The sequence below is a fragment of the Apis mellifera genome, linkage group LG14, assembly GCF_003254395.2.
Source record: "Apis mellifera strain DH4 linkage group LG14, Amel_HAv3.1, whole genome shotgun sequence".
NCBI lineage: Eukaryota > Metazoa > Arthropoda > Insecta > Hymenoptera > Apidae > Apis > Apis mellifera.
The window spans coordinates 2,853,026-2,873,690 of NC_037651.1; the positions used below are offsets into that span (position 1 = coordinate 2,853,026).

At 37.1% G+C, this 20,665-nt stretch overlaps 1 protein-coding gene across 3 annotated transcripts in view; it reads right to left on the minus strand.

Annotated features, from left to right (window-relative positions):
• The window catches only part of LOC413213 (tubulin polyglutamylase TTLL4), a 166,645-nt gene that overhangs the window by 32,187 nt on the left and 113,793 nt on the right, over positions 1 to 20,665 (minus strand). The window lies entirely within an intron of this gene.

The window sequence follows — 20,665 nt, forward strand, 5'->3', positions numbered from 1 at the left end:
CTAAGCATGAATTCGAAATCTTCGAAAATTCGAGAAAAGGGTTACGTTCGACGGGGGACCATGGACGATTCCACGAAACGCGAACGTTACGGGTGTACAAAAATGGCTGCGCGGAGGCATAGGTATTCCCGTCGTGCTGGCCCAACGTCCGATTGATATTCGAGGGGCGAGCCCCAGAAATTCGTGAGAACAATTTCGGGGCAGGGAATCGGTCGCAAAAGTAGGCGGTTCGAGCATCGGCTTGTTCGATCGTGTTTCAATCGTCGTTCAGAGAAATCGACATAATCGTGTGTTCTCGATCGAATCAGCTGTAGAATTTAATTCGACCAGGTATAAATTGATCTTTTCGTTTCCGATTCTTGAAAAATTCTTTCAATTATCGTTAAATTCTCCTCTCTAAGCTCTGTCAATTAATACTGCATTTTCGTATAATTATTTACGATTTTTTCTTTAAATTGAATCGAACTGAAAGTATTTCTTGAAATAATCACACAATTATTTGAACATTTTGTGATCTTCTATTTCCAATAAACCTTTGATTAATTTCAAGTTCCAATCTGCAATATTCTACGATTTTCACAATTCTCTTTCTCGTGGCAAACAAGAAAAAAGAATCTGGAATACATGCTTATCTTGAGATATTTTATGCTATTAAAATCAGGAAAAAGGAAAGAGAGGAGGGAAAAAAGATTGGTTCGAAACGTTTTCGCTACGAGAACGATCTGAACGCGTAAGTGGCTTTTAATCGTGAGGTAAATGGTGAATTATTAAAGTGGTCGCATGACCGGTCAGAGCCCCACGAGGAAGTCCCCATCCAGCTGATAGAAATTTCTACTCACGTGCTACGTGATTAGAATCACGAGGCCCGTCTACATGACGTATGCCGTCGACGATCGGTGTTGCGTGACACGTGACACGCACCGAGTGTCATTCTGAAAAATCACGGCCTCCAACGACCTTCTGCACTACTTTTCAACAGCCGTCCACCATCCTCCTCCTCGTATTTGTGCGAGGATATACACGTTCACAACAATCGGTTTCGCGTGTATTTTTCCACGCGTGCACGAACAGGTGGGGAGGAGGGGAGAGTTGTCTCTTTTGTTTCGAGTTGTTTGAAACATTTCTTTTCTTTCTTCCATTTTGTTCATCTTATTTACATATATTGAGACTTTTTCTTATTAATTTTTATCTGTTTCGAGTTTGAAACATTTCTTTTCTTTCTTCCATTTTGTTCATCTTATTTATACATATTGAGACTTTTATTGTCTTTTTCTTATTGATTTTTATCTGTTTCGAGTTGTTTGAAACATTTCCACATTTTTTTTCCTTTCTTTCTTCCATTTTGTTCATCTTATTTACGTATATTGAGACTTTTGTTGCCTTTTTCTTATTGATTTTTATCTGTTTCTAGTTGTTTGAAACATTTCTTTTCTTTCTTCCATTTTGTTCATCTTATTTACGTATATTGAGACTTTTGTTGCCTTTTTCTTATTGATTTTTATCTCTTTAATTATCATATCGATTGATGATGAATAAGAAACAATGTAATTATTGTAAATAAATGCAAGAATCTCTGATCCTCGAATTAATTATAAAAATCGAATTCTTCATTAAACCTTAGTTTCTTAGAATAACAAATATTTCGTATCCAAGTAAATCGTGCAATCTACTTAAAATTGGACATTCTTTATACAAAAAGAAAAATATCCGTCACACGGATTTTCTTTTCCTGAAACTCGTAAATGATACGAATACAAATTACACCAATAATAATAATAAATAAAATTATTAAATCAAAGGCGAGGAAAAATGACAATATATACATACATATACACATCCTCTAAGGAAGATGATAATGCATTTCTTTGAAAACGCGCATCGAGAGATTTGTAAAGTTTTTAATTAATCGTCGATTATGAGTTGAAAACTATAATAGAACCTGTTCCATGGATAATTCTTAACCGCGAGGAGAATGGATTGTTTTTGCATACGTTAAAAATACCTTGTCAATAGCGGGGAAACAATACGGTGACGGTGTAAAATTTAATTGGAAGAAGAGGAAGAATAAACTTCTTGGATCATCTCTTTCCTTCGAAGAAAGAATTAATGGCGTTGACGTGTTCTCCCATCTTTTTTTTTTTTCTTTCTTTTTCGCGCCGATTCAATCCCGTTAGAAAATTTCAAAAGTCACGCTACAAAATTTCCCATCCCCATTTATTCAACGATTCTAATCAACCATCTTAACCCCTTTTTCAAACAAGAAAGAAACGAACAACAACCCCTCCCTCGAGGGGGCACTCCTCGCCTGAAGGCTTGCTCTCCACGCACCGCACGCCTTTGCGTCGAGCATCGCGTTGAACAACTAAAATGACGGACGAGCCAATTACCTAGCGTTAATTTCTCAGCCATCGTACAATTTTCCCGCGTTTTATCGGCCGTTCCATGGCGTGTTCCACGGTGTCCCGTGAAATCGATGATTATCGGTATAGGAGGGGAAAAATTTCCGATACGGGTTGCGATTAGAGGGAGGCTCGACAATTAGTTTATGGCGGATTTGATTGGCGGCCGCCTCGATCCCTGTAAATCTCGCTAATTTTTCGATAATGGCTGTCGCGGATTGTAGAAATTTACATTTTGTATTATAGATCGCGTGCTTTCTGAATATTTATTATATACAGTTTCAGAATTATTTTCAGACTGGATTAGATTGCAATTTCAACTGTCGGCTTGTTTAAAGGTTGTTTCTTTCTCTCTATCGTCAATTCTTTTCAGTAACGATTATCATGTATTATAGGCTATTACAGATCGAGTGGAAGTTTCCATTTTTATTGCGCTTTATGAATATTTATCGGATTCAGGTATATTTTTATCTTCTTCTTCTGAGTGCAGATTTCTTTTCTTTCCTTTACGTATATGGCTTCATTTTCGTTCAGAATTTTGTCAAGATGGAGATAAAAAAATATTCGTGCGAATATTTTTGAATAGTATAACAAGATATGGATCAGTGATTATTTATAAACAATTTTAATCGAAATAAAGGAAGAAATAAAAGTTGCTTTCACGTGTCGTAACAATTATCCCAAGATTATCCATAAAGAATGCGTGTTTACCAAAGGGAACCTATTAAACGTGATCACAAAGCAGTTAGCCGATCAATTTAATTTCCGATTGATATACCTCGAACACTTGCATAAAAATCAAAAGTAATTGCATAATTATCCAATTGCACGAAACGTTTGATTTTCACTTCGAGCAACTAAGAACTGTTCATTCCTTTATATAAATATATATTCATTCCAACGACTCGTTTATGAAAAAAGAAGAGATAAACGAGTCGCGTTTGATCCACAAAGGGTGTAGATCTGTGCGTGGAAACACGATCGAAATCAATTCGTGGCGATCGAAATCGATAAAGAGCAAATAAAGTGTCATTTAAGGCGGGAACGGTGGTCGCCGATTGAAAATGCACGCTCATCCGCGACGCATTAATACATGGATGTGGCACGGATGAGAGGCGCGCGTTGGACAGACAGGTTTGCCCGTTTCTCGATGCGGTTTAAATTACAAATTGGAGCAACGGTGGTATTGCGTAATTGTGTCGCTTTATCGTGGGTGGTAATTCGCGTCATTAAAGATATTAATCTTTGCACGAGTAAGAATTCATCGAAAGATATCGAGCTCGTTCGATACCTTTATCATTTTTTCGAATTACATCCTCTTCCCTTCGTTCTATTAGGTTAAATTAAATAAAGTATTTTCTCTAGAATTCGAGTTAATTACGAGAGAGAGATTGGGAATCAAGTTGGGATACAACGAGCGTGAATTATTCGAATCCAAGTTATTTATAAAATATCGAACGTTAATTAAACTCGGGATTAATTTAAGACGTAAACAATACCACACACACTTGCGACGTTTCATATATACTTTAAAAATAAATACTACACGTTAATTCAATTAGTTTTTTCCTTCTTCTCGTTTCTCAAGTCGAAATATCCGATCGAATATCACGGTTTCATCTTGTTAAATTAAGCGTTAATTTAAAAGCATCGTCAACATCAGTGTCCCCTTTAAGGATAATTAATTGGAGGAAAATAAAGGGTGGAGCAAAAATCGAGCGCAGCCGATCGCGTGTCGAAACGGCTACCGGATGCATATTCGTGTCAACCGGGGAGGGGGGGGGGATTGCGACAGACAGAGCGCAAAAAACGTGAACCGTGAATATTTGGATCTGTCTCTCGTGGAACATTCCCATTGACGTCGCGGCCTTGATCTCCCCTCGATCTCGATCTCGAAAGGGCAAACCGATTGTTCCCACTCTGCGCGATGAGTAGAGTGATTTGCACCTGCTGCATTTTTCGACATACACGATTATATATTTTTCAAACGAAAGAAGATCGAGTTCCAGATTCCTTTCCTTTCTTTTTAAAATAAAAAAGGAAAACATATTTGTGAGAGAGATACAGTCTTCGAAAGAAGATCCTTTTATTCTCTTGGATTTTCCTTTTTCTTTCTTTTTTTAGATTGGAATTATATTTGGAATATTGCTTATGTGTTTTGTATCGATTTGTATATCCATTAACCGATGATTATTTGGCAAAGAAAAACATTGATTTGTTCTATCTTTAATTGTTACTTGTACACGTTTTAATGTTAATAATTATAGTAATCCAGATTTCGTATCCTCTTCTTATTTCCTTATTTCAAAATTGAAAACGATGAAAAAGTTAATGCAAATTAAAATTTCTTCCATACAATATATACATTCGATAAACAACAACTACCTAAAAAAACATCCCCTTCCGCGCAGATTTAATCCAACAAAATTCCAACAAACATCCCTCCTTCTTTCACACACACGCATATGCAAATCATCCCCCACACCGTTCTATTCCTCCCAACAATAATAATCATCCTCCAACGCCCCAGCGACGCCCTTCCGCGCCGTGCACGCGACGTGCACGCGGTGTCATTGGCGATTAACGCGCGCGCGTGTACGCGTGTGCCCCGCGCTCCTACTCGCCCTCCTCCTACTCCTCGCCGATCACCGATCGAATCGCTGCCCGACCACTTCGATCGCAACGACGACCACGACGACGACGACGACGACGGCGACGGCGACGTCGACGAGGACGGCGAAGACGGCGACGAGTACGCACGCGGCGAGTCGGCGCGGGTGAGGGGAGGGAGTCACGATGACGTCACGTCCGGCAACGAGTGTGGGAACCGGCGGCAGGTGCGCTCGAGAGTCAGTCAGAGAGTCGTGGACGGGGAGAGGGAGGGCGAAATGGCCGGGGAAGGGAAGGGAAGACACGGGGAGGGGGGAGGGAAGAAGCGGGGCTCGGCGAGGCAAAGCGAGGAAATGAATGGGGAAAGAAGTGGAAAAATTGGTGGCTTCTTCGATGGGAGGGGGAAGGGGGAGTTTGATAAGAAGGGGCGCGTAAAAATCGGGCGCGATAGGTAAGGAGGTTGAAGAGGAGGGAGGGGGGAGAGTGTGTGGGAAACTTCGGGTTTCCTCGAAGGAAATGTACGGTTTTGAGCGAGATTGGAGGAGGGGGAAGCGAGAAAGATAAGCGTGGTGAGCGATAAGGGGTGTTGTTCGTAAATGGGACAAGAAGATTTTGGAAGGAGGTAATTTATATTTTAATGGTGGGAGTGATAAGTGAAATAAAAATGGAAATATTTATTATTGATTGGTAAAATTGAAATTGTATTTGTGTAGAAGGGGATTGATGATTGAAGAGGGAGTAATTTAACTTGTAAAAAGATTCTTAAAAATAATTAAAGAATATTGATGTTATTATTAATATTGTGCTTTCGACAACAAAGATTTCTTATTTTGACAATTTAAACTTTATAAATTAATATGATATAGTGAATTTGTTGCTCGGAATAAAGAACATGCTTTCTCAGATTGCATGTTTTCCCAGCTGCGTTAGCGAGTACGAGATCGAAGAATCTTAAAAACGCAATGATTCACTACATACGATTTGCATATAAATCAGCACGTGTGCTTCGACTGGATACATCCAGTGCAATCTTATTTATTTACATAATGTAACGTTGCATAATGATTTTAAAAAATACACAATCTTTTGTTTTTATAACAATTTCTAAGAATTGAATGTATGTGTGTGTTTATGAATATTCTAAGATGTAATATTTCTTCGTTAAATAAAAGATTATATAATAACGAATGCATAATCGTTATTTTATCATCCTAGATAGATTTTGAAAATAAAATCTCTACATTGTACAGTTTCACGTAAAATTTTATTTCATTTCAAAAAGTATTTTAACACTCTGACATATTTTGAGAAAATTGATAAATTCGTTTCACAATTGCAATCATTGATCCAAACTACTGAGAAAGAAATTAACTTTCATCTAATACTCAAATAAACTTCCATCTACTTATCAAGATATAACTAAATTCACGAATCTAACTGAATCATCGTTACATAAAACTTTAGAAAATTATCAACAAATCAACAATTAATAACACTATAACTAAGAATCTTGGATAAAATCTAAAAAATTATTAAAAATGAACGAACGTTCAATTAATCCGAAACAAATCAAGAATTTACTTATTTCACTATACATTTAATCTCTGCTATCAAAAATAAATAAATAATTCGACTCGTCACAGGCAAGGATTAAAAAGAAAATCTCGAAAATCAAATAACACGACTAAACGAAAGAAGAAAGTTGCAGGAAGAAGAATCGTATTGAAAAAAACGTAATCTGAAAATCTGGACGCAGTCGGTCAAGCTGTGACGAGAGAGGAGAATCACGGCTACGTTTTACAACGTAGCAGTATGACATCAAACCGGTAGTGTAATAAAACAACTCGTATGAAAAGACGGTCGTTAACACATTGATAACCAGGTGCATGGTAAGTGATTGAGCGAGGTGAAGTCCGAGGCAATGCACGTACCATAAGTGATACATTACAGAATTATATTCCCGTTCTTTGTGCACGGTGATGCATCATCCACGAGCAAAACGCGTGATGAAGTAGCATGGTAAGTTAAACTGCTTGCATGCTCTACATATATCTCCTCCTCCTCCTCCTCCTCCTCTTCCTCTTCTTCCCTTGTGTGGTCTTGAATGAAGCTGCGTCTTGAAACTCGAAGAAATTAAACGAGATCCTTGAGGCTTTCGAACTGGAAGGACGTTGACTTGAATAACTCGAAGAGGAAGAAGAAGAAGAAAAAAAAATCGAGGTTTTATATCGAATATTCGAGCCGAGTCGATCGTTTCGTCGTATAAATCTCGAATTTCATGAAACTGGAGGATTCGTTTCGAAGGCAGGGAAACAACAACGGATCCAATGCAACCATATTAAGAATAATGGTTAAGATGCATATTTCATGAGGCTACGTGTAAAAATAGACAGATAGAAGATGATGGATCTTTTTACAATGTTACTGATGAAAGGGATTGAGATCCCTTTTTTTCTTTTCAATTCTACACAATTCTTTTCATTTAATAGAAATATAATCAATCAGAGAATAAAAAACAAAAGGCGAAATATTTATCGATTATTCCTTCTCCTCGAAAAATGACGATTAATTAAAATGACGCAATCGCGATGGAAATCCATATTCAATATCCTTGGACCAAGTTTTCCCGCGCTCCGTCACGCACGCACATCACGCGTGCCACCCGTAACACGCGAGGTCCAGGCGTGTGCGTGCGTGTGCACGACGCGAGGCCTCCGCTCTTTTTGCTCTTCTCTCCCCCCGCCCTTCCCTTCTGCCCGAAGGACGAAGGACGAGAGGCAGGACAGGGGAAACTTCATCCTATATACCGATACTCGTCACCCTTGATTCAACTCCTTCCTTTCTCTTCTTTTTCCCCTCTCCTCCAATTTTTTCCCAACCTCTTTTTTCTTCTTTTCTTGCATTCTTTCGCATCTTCTTTATTTTTCTTTTTCTGAGAGAGATCTTTCATGGATGATTTATTCTATTTCCATTGCTTTTCTTTTCTTAATTTATCATTAGAAAGTAAATCAGAAAAATGAGGGAGATTTTTGTTCGTTGAAAATTAATTGTAAAACTGTAAATAATCTACGATTAATTATAATATTAGTGTATGACTTGAAAATAAATAAATAAATAATACTAATAAGTAAACGAGTTAAACATTGTACACGAAGTGCAATATTTTATTGTAATTATTGCAGGTTATTATTACGCGGATTTTTATTAATTTCCTAACGGAACGGAAGAAATTTACAAGTTGTAATTTTCTTGTCGTTAAAGTCGTTGCAGACACGAAATCTCACGCGATTTCGCGCGTTATCGATTTCCTCGTTACGTTTAAATTACGTAAACTACAGTTGAAACAGATCTTTCCTTTAAAGAACACGGAGAAGATAACATCTACCTAAATATATGTGACTTCATTAATTGGGAAAAAGAAGAAGAAGAGGAGGAAGGAGAGAAAGAAGGAAAAAAATTCAATTCAAACCGCTTAATATTCCGCTCGAAAAAGAAACGTATCTCTATCGAAAACCTTTTTTCTGAGGGATCCAGAATAAAGAAGACATTCGAGGCATTAATTTATGCCGAGGTTCTTAACGAAAACCTCGTTCACATCCTCATTTGAATGCGTAAATCGATCTGTTCCACGCATTCCAAACCACTTCTTTCACCAATTAACCGAAGGGAACGTATCTGAAAAACTTGCTTTTACAGCTTCTGATTTCTTTTTAAATCCAGCTCTAATCGACTCGACTAAAATCCAGATGGCTTAGAAGTTTTACTTAAAAAATGAGAAACTAAAAAGAAGACAACTCAATCAACCTATTCTATACATATATATACCCATAGAAACTTTTATTGAATAATTTTTATTGAAAAAAGAATGGAGAACAAAGAAAGATAATAATTCTAATTAATCTAATTGATTTAAAAATTCTAAAAATGATTTCTAAAAAATTATCTAGATCCAAAACCAAAGATCTGATCCTAAACTCTGATATAACCCAAGAGATTTCAAAAAAAATGCGAGTCGAGAATCCAGAAATTCTATTGAAAACGGAGAGACGAAAGAAAGAGGAGGGAGAAAATTCCAACCGTGGTTCCATCGAACGGAAAAAAGAGAAACGAAGAGAAAAAGATAGGAATTCTCTAACCCACCTATGACGCAGAGACGTTCTAATGAATAGGAGCAGGAAACAGGGAACGAAAAAAAAAAAAGATAATTCCAATCGATCTAGCTGGGCCTATGTTCCCTCTATTGAATAGGAAACAGAAAGCGAATGGAGGGAGATAGGAGAACGAAATGAGAAAGGAGCGAAAAAATGGGAATGCAATGTGGCTCATTAACGCTCGTAAAGGCGTTCGTGATGGCGCCGAACGGCACACACTCGCGCCCCAAGGCCTGTAATCACGGGGGACTTATAATAATCTAGTATCCTCGTTCCTGCTGACCGACTGTAACGACTCGAAATTACAAGCGATATCAATTTTATAGTTATAACGCCGATACCCTCGAAATAATCTCTCCGGGACGGTTGAAAGATGGAATAAACGATTTCCTGGTTGGACAACATTGTTAAATTTACGTACTGCTCGTTAATGCTTTGTTCATGATTGATTGATTGAGTGGATTTTCGTGGATGTTTGTTTGCTTGCTTCCAACGATTTCAGAATTAATATGAGCAATCGATCTGTAATGAAATTAATTATGTATTATTCTTTCTTTTGATAAATTATGAATGCAATTATAAGCATCAATGTATTATTCAAAAGTTCTTGTTTTGAGTCTCTTTCATATGAACACCCCTTCGAAGAGGGGATTGTAAGTATTACGTGTTCGACTACAACCTTGTGTAGAGTGATAATACATTTCAAGTGTAATCATGGAAATACTGTCGCTGCGAGTAGCATTCGAAAGCCATGGAGTTAGCATTCGAAACACGAGACTCGTAAGTACTACGTATTGAATTTCATCCCTTCGTTCTAATTATAGTCGTAATTGCAAATTTTTGATAATGTATTCGGTATAATACAGAGCTTGCAACGCAGCTGGAAGTTTTTTCCCGGTACAGACTTGAATGAACTTCTACACATGTAAAAAGTAAGACTGAGAAGCGAGCAAGGCACAATATTTATGTTATTTAATTTTATTTCCTTTCTAATTCTTCGCTTTATACACAAAGGATGTTCCTATAATACATTCAGAAAATCGAAAGATAAATCAAAATAAAAGATAGAGATATTTCACTCTATTAATTTTTTTTATTTCATTAAAATGAGCTTCTCAAAGCTTTTTGCAATAATTATAATTTCTCCCCTAGAAAGAAAATACAATACTGCATTAATTATTAACTCTATATTAAAGGATTGATAAACAAAATTTGTTTTGATCTCTATTTCATCCTGTTAAAGCGAACATATTAACACTTCGTTCATACTTAATTATATAAGTACTCCTCTCCATAATAAGAGGCGAGTTTTATTGAAAGGGAACAAGTTTCCAAAACCGTCCGCGCAATTTTTCAAGCCTTCCACGCGAAGTTGACGAAGAGAAGTCGAGAAATCTCTACATCCTCCATAGAGAATTATGAATTAATCGAACAAGTTTATAATGGACAAACTACAATGCCTCGACGATCTCTTCCGCTCAAACTGCCTCCAATTATGTCCTTTACCGTCGATACACGTAATACAACTTAAATTCCTGGCCGCCCTAAAAGGAGAGAGGACGAAGGCGAACCAATCAAAAGAGCCTCGCTCCCTTCTTTTTCCACGAACCTAATTGTTCCATGAAATATCGTTTAATTTGTATTTATTACGATGATCCTTCGAGGAGGAGGGGAGAGTCTCTGGATTTAATAATAGCAGTGTAGATGCACCGAGTTACACGGAAGGGAAAGGAGGGGAAAGGGGATACCTGTTGAGGAGGAGTAAGAAGAAGGATAATCAGAAAATGAAACTGACTTCGTCGTGCACGAATTGGGAACTCGTTCTGGATATGATAGAAATTATATATTTTTTTTTTCACGTGGCTGACTTTGTTCAAGGAAGCTTTTTCGTCTTTCGTTCAAGATTTTCTGAAATATTTCGCGAAATTCGTTATTTTGTTGTGGATTTGAATAGGATTCTTTTTAATGTAAAAATTGAGAGTAGTATAGATTACGATATTTTGTGAGAATAATAAAAGGAAACTTTTGAGAAACTGTATGATATTGATGTAATATTACTTACTGTTAATCGATGGGGAATGACGTGCATCGATGCCATGGAGAGAAAAATTTGTCATTTTTTCACTTAAAGACACGTTTTAAATAAATAAAATAAATAATAATTCACTGGTATTCGTAAATAAAATATAAAAAACTAAATTCTATTCAAAATAATAAATACTGTAATGACACGTTAATTTACACGATGGATTGAATAATTGAATTGATGGAAAACGTGATGATGATGAATAAAAAACGCGATAAAAATAAATAATTTGAATATGGAGAAACAAAAGATTATCTATAAACGTTTAATAGAAAATAATAATAGAAAATAATAATTAGGAAAAATTGTTTTATCATTTTTCCTCTATTCGCATATTTCAATCCGCTTTTAAACTTTTCACATTTTTTATCACCGTTCAAAATGTTTAAAACTTAACGTCCAAATAGATTTAATTTAATACGCAATCGACAATGTTTCCGAAGTAGTAAAATAGCGTGGTGTACGGTCGCGGTGCTCGATTTAGACTGAAGGAAGATTACTTTGCTCCAAAGGCACATTCAGTCAAAAGTTTTGTATACATTCGTTATACGAGCAAACTTTCCTGCTTTTCCCAATAAACCGTACGTATTTATTCCAATTCTGTTTGCACAAAGGATATCTTAAATTAAAACGAAGAATCGTGATATCTAAATTAAGATTCCAAGATTCTCTTAAACATTGGAAGATATATTTAATATTTTTTTTTAATATCGAAGGCTTTAATTATTAATCTTCGAATTGTTTCAATTTTAATCAATCTAACAAAACTAACAATTCATCAAACAATCTTCAAGATCTTCGATTCATCAAATTTATACGAACGTGTATATTACTCCAATAACAATCATTCGAGATTCAATGCAAACAAGACACAAGAATCTCCTCGAAGTAAAGAAAGAGAGAGAGAAATATCTCATCTTCGATTAAATTCCCTTCTCATCAAAAAATCCAACGTGACCCGTGCTCGACTCTCTCATCCAAACTGGTATCCACGCAATCGATCCCAAAAATAACGAGATCAAAGAAGAAACAAGACATCAATCCCCTCCCTCTCTCTCTCTTTCTCGCGCGACAAAAGCATCCCTTCCTCTCTCTCCTCCCCTCCTCTCTTCACCCGTCCAAAAATACTCGCGTCTATTTCGAACCGCGTGACTCTCTCCCACTCTTAACCGAGACTCCCAACCAAGTATACACGCTGCGTGTTCTGCTCTCCCGATAGGGCGTCGCGACGCCCGCGCTTTTTCGGTGGCCGGCGCCCGGCGACCCGACGCTGACCGGCGCCAGCGACCAAGCCTCGCCTCCTGCTAGCCGGATAACGGGGGCTGCTCGCAAGCAACCGCCTGGATGCTTCGTCTTACCGTCGAGACCATCTCCTGGAATCGCCTCTCGCTTCCCCCTTTCCTCCCCCCTCGAGAAGAAACGATCGAGGGAAAAAAAGAAAATGGGAGATGGACGAAGCGGAAGACGACATCCATCCCTCGAGAGGGTGGTCGAAGCGTACGTGTGTTTGAACGCGTATTGAAACGTTGTTTCTCTCTCTCGCACCCTCCCCTCCTCCTAGTGTCTCGTCGAGAGGGGTTCTCGTCACGTTTTATTGTATTGGATGTATTGGATAGGTGGATGCTCCCCTGATAGGTGGTCGTGGCACGCCCCGAACATGTAGTACACACGTTTGATTTTGATTTGGTGGATTTGTGGGGAAGGGATGCTGGGCTTTTAGGATTTTGAGAATGAAGGGAGAGAATTATTGAGAATTTGGAAGCTAAGTAGTGATTAGGATATTTTTATTTTGATTTGTAATTAATTGAGTTAAAATTTGTGAATTATGGAATTATGGTTTAAGAGTGTTTTTTTTTTAAATATTTGTAATTGATATATATATAGATATATGTAGTTGTAAATTAATTTGAAATGAATGAATGGAAAGAGAAAGAGATCTGGATTAACTTGTGAATAGATTTTGTATTGATATATCAGATTGTTTTTAACTTTAATTGGATTTGATTGGAAAATTGATGAATAATTGTGATACTATTAAATGCAAAAAATAGCTATTAAATAATTAGATATGAAATTGTAAAAGAATGTACGATCTTGAAGTCATAAATAATTTAAGTTAAATGTCTTAATCATCCTCAATTAAATTCAATCTTATAATTAGAAACTCAGTGAAAGAGATATAAATTTTTTATTGAATTTTATCAAAGACTATTTCCATTTCGTTATGATAGTTAAAAATTGAATTATCAGAACATTTCAATAACTGTTAAATTAGTTCTATGTATTTGGAAATATATAATTTGAAGAATTTATGAGATAATTTGTCTATGAGATTATTTTTACCTTATATTTCAATCCTTGTTTGCTTCCTATCATCTCTTTGTTATTTGTAACATTTAATTAAAAAATGAACATATCATATTCATTAACCTGGCACAACTAATATTGATATATTAATATTAAATATAATTAATCCTAAAGTGAAAGAAAATATTGAATAAAGTAACACAAAAAAAAAAATTCAAATAACAATATATTCAACTTGTTAGAAATTATTTATCCCTTCTCATTTCAAATTGATAAATAGAAAAATTTTATTCAAGATATAATAAATAATTTTTAATAATATATTGACTGTACATGTTAATTATACACGCACATTAAATCCACAAAAACTAATTACAGAACGGTTCTCGCATTCAAGTGATAGAAGTCGACTACTGTCTGTCCATGGGATTCTCATTCTACTTCTCTCTTTATCCTTTATTAGGGCCGAAAGGCAGGAGCTTATAAGGCTCCTCCGAAGGATAAAGCAATTCTTCTCGCCTATATTCCCTACATACACCCTCGATACCTATCATACGATCCTGGTAAAAAATTCTTACGAACGACGCCAATGGCAAAAATGTTGGCTTCGATTGGAAATGATGCGCAAGTCTCTTACCCTATTTACCAATAGCGTGCAACGTTCTCCATTCCAAGTAAGGAAACTTCTATTCAAACTAAGATCTGAGATTTACCTATTATTTAATTTTTACTTTTATAAATAATTGAAATATTGTTATTTAATTTGAACCCTAGATATTGATTGAACAATAGTTAAAAGTATTATCCAAATATAAAATCAAATTTTCAAAATAATTAATATTCTACAATCTTACAAATTAAATAACAATAAAATAAAAACACCATCGAATAATTTTTTAGTGATGCATTAAAGTTATTATCTAAAGAATGATTTTTTTTTAATTATTCAAATTTATTTATTTATAGACCGATATTAATATTTTTTTTATCATTAGTTATGTGAATTTTATATCCTTGATTTGGATTAATATATTTTATTGAATTTAGAATTTTGTTTATATTATTAGTTTTAGGTTTAAGAGTTTATCCTGTTTTGTTTGTTGGATGAATTTCTAATTGTAATTATGCTATTTTAGGATCAATACGATTAGTATCAACAATAATTTCATTTGAAATTAATTTATTTTTTTTAGTATTTAGATTAATAATAATGGTTGAAAGTTTTTCATTTAATGAGTTTTTTTTTTTCAGAATAATATTAAATTTGCAATTTTATTATATCCATTATATTTAATAATATTTACTAGAATATTAATTGAGTTAAATCGAACTCCATTTGATTTAATTGAGGGTGAATCTGAATTGGTATCTGGTTTTAATATTGAATATCATAGAAGAATATTTGTATTAATTTTTTTATCTGAATATATAAATATTATATTTATAAGAGTTATTTTAAGATTAATATTTTATAGATTTAAATGTTGATCAATTAAATTTATTTTAATTTATTTATTTCATATTTGTTTAATTATTTGAATTTTACCTCGAATTCGATATGATAAATTAATGAATTCCCGCATAAAATATATAAAAGATGAAGTCTACTTATCAAAAAATTAAATCAATATTTCAATTAATTATATAAACTCCATGAAAAAAAAAATAAAAGAAATTCGTCAAATTTATACAGAAACTGAAACCCAACCTCCAATCCAAGAGAAGAAAGCTCGAGGAGAATTCGAAAGGGTTCGAGTGGCTCTATACACGTTCCTGGGCGAAGGGGTTGGGACGCCGACACGGCATGATGGGCGCCTGATGCGGCGCCAGCTCGTCTCTCGACCTGGTCGCACAGGTGTGCCAGCCGCCCGCCCTCCGCCCCCGAAGACGTCACCTCGACGGCCGCTGGAAGAGGACGGTGATCGACGTACGACGTCGACGTGTCGATGATCCCGACGAGAGGTGCCCACCTGTCGCTCACCGCTTGTCGCGGCTCGGTCACGACGAGTTTCGTGAGCCGGCTACCAGGAACGCGGTGGAGCTCGGCCGAGCTTCGGCGTCGCGACGCTGGCCGGCGTCTGGCGTGGACGGCGGCGTCCCGTGGCGCCAGTCCTCGGGCGTCGCGACGCTTTACCAGGAATGCATACGTCGATGCCGGTTGACGGTCGAGAGAGGATGGGGTTGGATGGCCGAGATTAGAAGATTTTTGATTGTAAGATTGTAATTGTAAATTGTAATACAGTTTTGTTAGAAATAATATTTTTGTCGTACTCGATATCGTAACGATTTGTACGTGTGAATAAAATGTATGAATTTTTATTATTCAATTACTTAATTTCTAATTATTTTTAAAACAATTTATTAATCGTATCAAATAATTGTCAATAAAGGCAAGAGTCACGATTTAAGATTGCTGTTTAAAATATATATATATATATATATATATATATATATATATATATATATATATATATAATCTAAACAGTCTGGAAGTGGAATGGACCGAAAGCGAGAGACAGTACGAGGTTTAAGTAGAAGTGGCACGTCATACGACAGCCATCATCTCACGTCTAACAACTTGGAATATATACTGGATAAGGGAAAAAATTGTTAAAATAAAGTATTAATTACCTATCAACAACTACTCAAAAATTACACATTTATCACACATCCTTAATTAATCTATTTCTATTCCTAATTTTATTTTATTCCTCTCTCATCTCGCTTCAAATTAACACGATCGAATTGTTTCCTCTTTAAATGAAACCAAGGAAATGAAAACACGTTACAATAATCTTTCACAAAAAAGAAAAAGAAAAAGAAAAAGAAAGATAATAATAATAATTCCTTCTTGATCTCTTTTCCCACTCCAATCCAATCGTTCACCAATTATCTTCCCTCCCCCGATAAGATTAATCTCCCCACCCCGGCTCGAAGCAGGGGAGCAACAAGCCAGGCCGCAATCGCAACAATCGCGGGATCAATATTTGCCCGGCGAGCAAGAGAGAGATAACACAACCGATACACACCGCCTCGATTCCCTTGCCGCCGCAGCCCTATAACGAGGCTGGCTTCGTTAAAAAAAATTGTTAAAAACAAAAAAGAAGAGGAAACGAAAAAAACGGCGCGGATCAATACTCGTTCGAACTCGGCGACAACCTTCCTCCTCCCCCTTCACCCTCCCTCACCGACTGCACGAGAAAAGAAAGGGAGAAACGCGCGAGATAAGTAAAAATCCTTGGACGACGCGTCACGTTCCCTGCCTACGAGGAATCCGCGATCCACGGGGAAGAAGCGGGCCACGGAGAAAGCGCCCCTGAGAAAGCTCAGCGGCGCCCTAGGCTCGCGACGCTTTATCAGGGAAGCATGACGGGGCGGGTGGAACGAACGTCAGTCTCGACGACGTTCTGACGGAGCTGCCCGTCAAACGGAAGACGTCGTCTGACGTACCAATGGAACAGGGGAGCACGCGCGCCGCGGAGCTCGACTGCGCTCGAGAGCTTTCCCGTCGAGCTTTCTCTCCCTCCTCCTCCCCCCTGGGCAAGCGTTCCTTCGGCGCAGAAGGAGGGGGTGCGCGAGGACGGCGTCGAGAGGCCGCTCGGCGACGTCCTCCGCGGACAGGAGAACAACAGCCGGCCGGGAGGATGCTTCGGGGGGGGGAGTTTCTCCTGAGAGAGCGTCGCGACGAGCGTCGTTACGGCGAGGAATCGGAGCAGGGGAGCACGAGCGCGGTGGAGGTCGCCGGCGTCGCGACGCCCCCGCGTTCAATTTTAGATTCGTGGCCGGAGTTGGAGGGGTGCGCGCCGCGTGATGGGTGGCGGAAACTGGGAACACGCCCACGGAGGCACGGCGTGCGCGCAGGGAGATGATACACGACGTGGGTGGTGGTGTACGATAGATTTTTGGAGAGGTGGGGGATGGTGGTTGAAGGGGAAGAGTGTGGACGGGTAATGGGTCAGTGGATTTTGTACGAGATAATTTATTCGAATTACGAATTCGTTTAATAATAATTTGTCTTTTTAGATGATTAGGGGAATTGGTAATTAGGCTTTGAGATTTATTTTGTCTAGGACAAAGTTTTTCTAATTGTTGAAAAAGTTTGCGTTTCTTTTCATGGAGGAATATTGATAATTGTTTCTTCTTATTTTCAAAGTAAATTTTTGAAAACTTGTTGATAAATAGTTTGATATTTTTCCCTTAAATTAAATCTTAAAAATCTTCTCTTTATTCCAAGTGTTCATCTTTACTTTAAAATTAGTTATAATATACTAGTCTGATTAATAGAATGTACATGAAAATTGTATAAATCATAATTTAAAAAAAAATCCAAGATTCAAATTCTACAAGAAGAAATCGGAAAAATCGATTAAGAATTTCCCCTTTTCCTCAAATATCTCAAACACCATCACCAAATACTCGAAGTTAAAACCCACATCATCTCTATTCCACGTGGCAGAGCTTTCAAGCTCTTCGAACTCCTCGATTTTTCCTATCTTTTAGGGAAAAACTTGGGGAAAACTGGAACTATTCTACTCAAACGCGAAATTCTACGCGCCTTGTAAGCGTTCGCAGCTCCTAGGAACGGAGGATCGATGGGAAGAAAAATTGTGTCCAACGTCCCCATCCGAATTTCTGTCGACACCCGCGTTTCCTTCGACCGCGCCACGGTTTTCGTTAAATCGCGAGCCCGTCGCGTTGCCCACTCCAAAAGTTAGGGGAGCTTTCCACCTTGGCTGTTCTATCAGGATCGCATGAACGCGCGGCGCATATAAATATATCGCGACGAGCTTACGAGCTTTCAAAGCTTGCGGTCGGTAAGCGCCGCGACGCCGTAGCAGGGTATCATGGACGCCAGGTGGAGAGGACTGGCTCTCGTTCGTATCGATTTGATTTCCTCCGTTTTTCCCCCAGACAGAAGCCTTTCAACCAATTCTTATTCGAAAGCTATACAAGTGAGTCGAAGTTTTACTCGATTGAAGTTTCGTAGAACCATGCGTGACAAGTAACGCGTGTTCTTCCAAAGTTGAAGTGAAAATTAGGAATTAAAATTAGAGGAGCGAAGAAAAAATCGTGAACGATTATTCTGGGAATTTTAGCCAATTGTACCCATGAATATTTTAATTGTGAATGTTTGTACACATGTTTGTAACTAGTGGACGAGTATACTCGGTTTTAGAAGCGTTCGATCAGTGACTCACATTCGGATGTAACAGGATAGCACGAAGAATGAGAAACATCCCTTTGTCGTTGGCCAAGTGTTGTATAAATGGACATTGATTGTGTGACAATTATCAAAGAATATATATGTATATAAAATTGTATCAGAATTCTGAAATATCATTGATAAAATTTAATCTATTTCGATATAGATTATTAAAACTAATTGTTCTATAATTATAACAAGATCCTTGAGATGCCTATAGAAAAACTGTTTGAATATATTTTCAGTAAAAAACGAATGATTTTAATCAAAGGAAGGCGAAAATAAAAGATGCAATACCTGGAAACGAATAACAATCGATTCAGAGAGCACTAGCTTATGTAAAACGTTTCGAGCACGTAATCGAGGACGCGTGGACACGTGGGCCTCGATTTTTATTCCGCGATTTTCCCGATGTTCAAAGGGGACAAAGGAGAGCGGAAATTGCCTCGGTCGGAAGTTAACTCCCCGACTAACTAAACTTCGTTTCTCACGTGTGATGATACGATTCGATCAACACTCGACAAGCCTGATTACAGCACGCGATACGGGCAACACGCCCAATTCTGATCTTATCATTCATTCGGCATCCTGTATGCGCCAAAACTTGTATAATTGAAGCAGGATCAATGAGATGAATTAAACGAACGTGATTCTTCTTCGTATAATTAATTTTTTGAATTGCGTTTGATTTAATTTGATTGATAAATCTTTTTTGAAACTGGCGATTGAAATGATTCGTTGTTAAAATTTAAGAGGGTAGAATTTTCGGAAAAGTTGCACGAATTCTCTTAAATAATCTGATTAATTTCATTTAATTACGAATACACGCGTCGCCATTAAAGAATCAAAATTGATATCACAATTTTCCTTTAAAAAATCATCGAAGTGCAAGCGTATATTCATTTAAATTTAATCATTCGAAGCTATCTTCGCTCGCACAACAGAATAATTAAACTTCAGAAGGATTATGTATAATTAAACTTCGAATTCATCTTCGGTAGAATCATTTTCCCCCCCCTTAATGAGGTAACAAATTAGCTTAATTGAATTAAAGGAGCCTCGCAACAACAAATATTCTTGTTAAAAACTCTATCGAAAAGATATTCATCGAAATTTTAATTGCGGTTCACGTATGAAGAATTAATAACACTTGTATCAAACTGTGAGTTTACATCTCGCTCTTATATATAACTTGCAGTTATAAATATCGCAAAAACTTACGAAACACCGACAAAATAAAAATATTGAAACCTGTTTTTCGCTCCCTTTTTTTTTTTACTTTCATTAACTCGATCCTACTTTTTTTAAATGAAGTTGAAATAATCAAAAAGTAAAAGAAATTTAATTCAATCTCAATATTTATATATATATAAAACTGAAATAATTCAAGATCCCTTGAAACGCAATGAGATAAATCCTATTTCCAAATATCTTTCGATCCTTCTTATTCAAATTCTTTAAAAAAAAAAAAATATATCCTTTCACCTTTCATTCTTGAAAACTTTCTATTGAAAAGGCCGCAGGTATGCGAGGATACGTGATCGAGGTATCGAAACGAGCTCGACGAGAAAGGGGGAGAGATAAGAGGCGAGGAAAAACGGTTTGCGTGTAAGAAGAAACCGCGTTAAAGAGCGGTGCCCGTGCATAAATCATCTTAAAGCGCATTAATTTGCCCCCCACTTACGTACGCGTATTAATATATGGATAGTCGAGAGCGATATACTCGAGATGGTATGCGGCCAAAATGGGAACAATTTTTGGCCAACCGTTTGTTCTCTCCACGGTGATAACGTGAACATCTGCTAAATGTCTTCTGCGACGGGATTATGAAATTATAACTCCTTTCTAGCGGAGTGGAAATGTTCGAGGGGTTGAGGGCACCCATGTTTTTACGATAGGGTGGATTAAT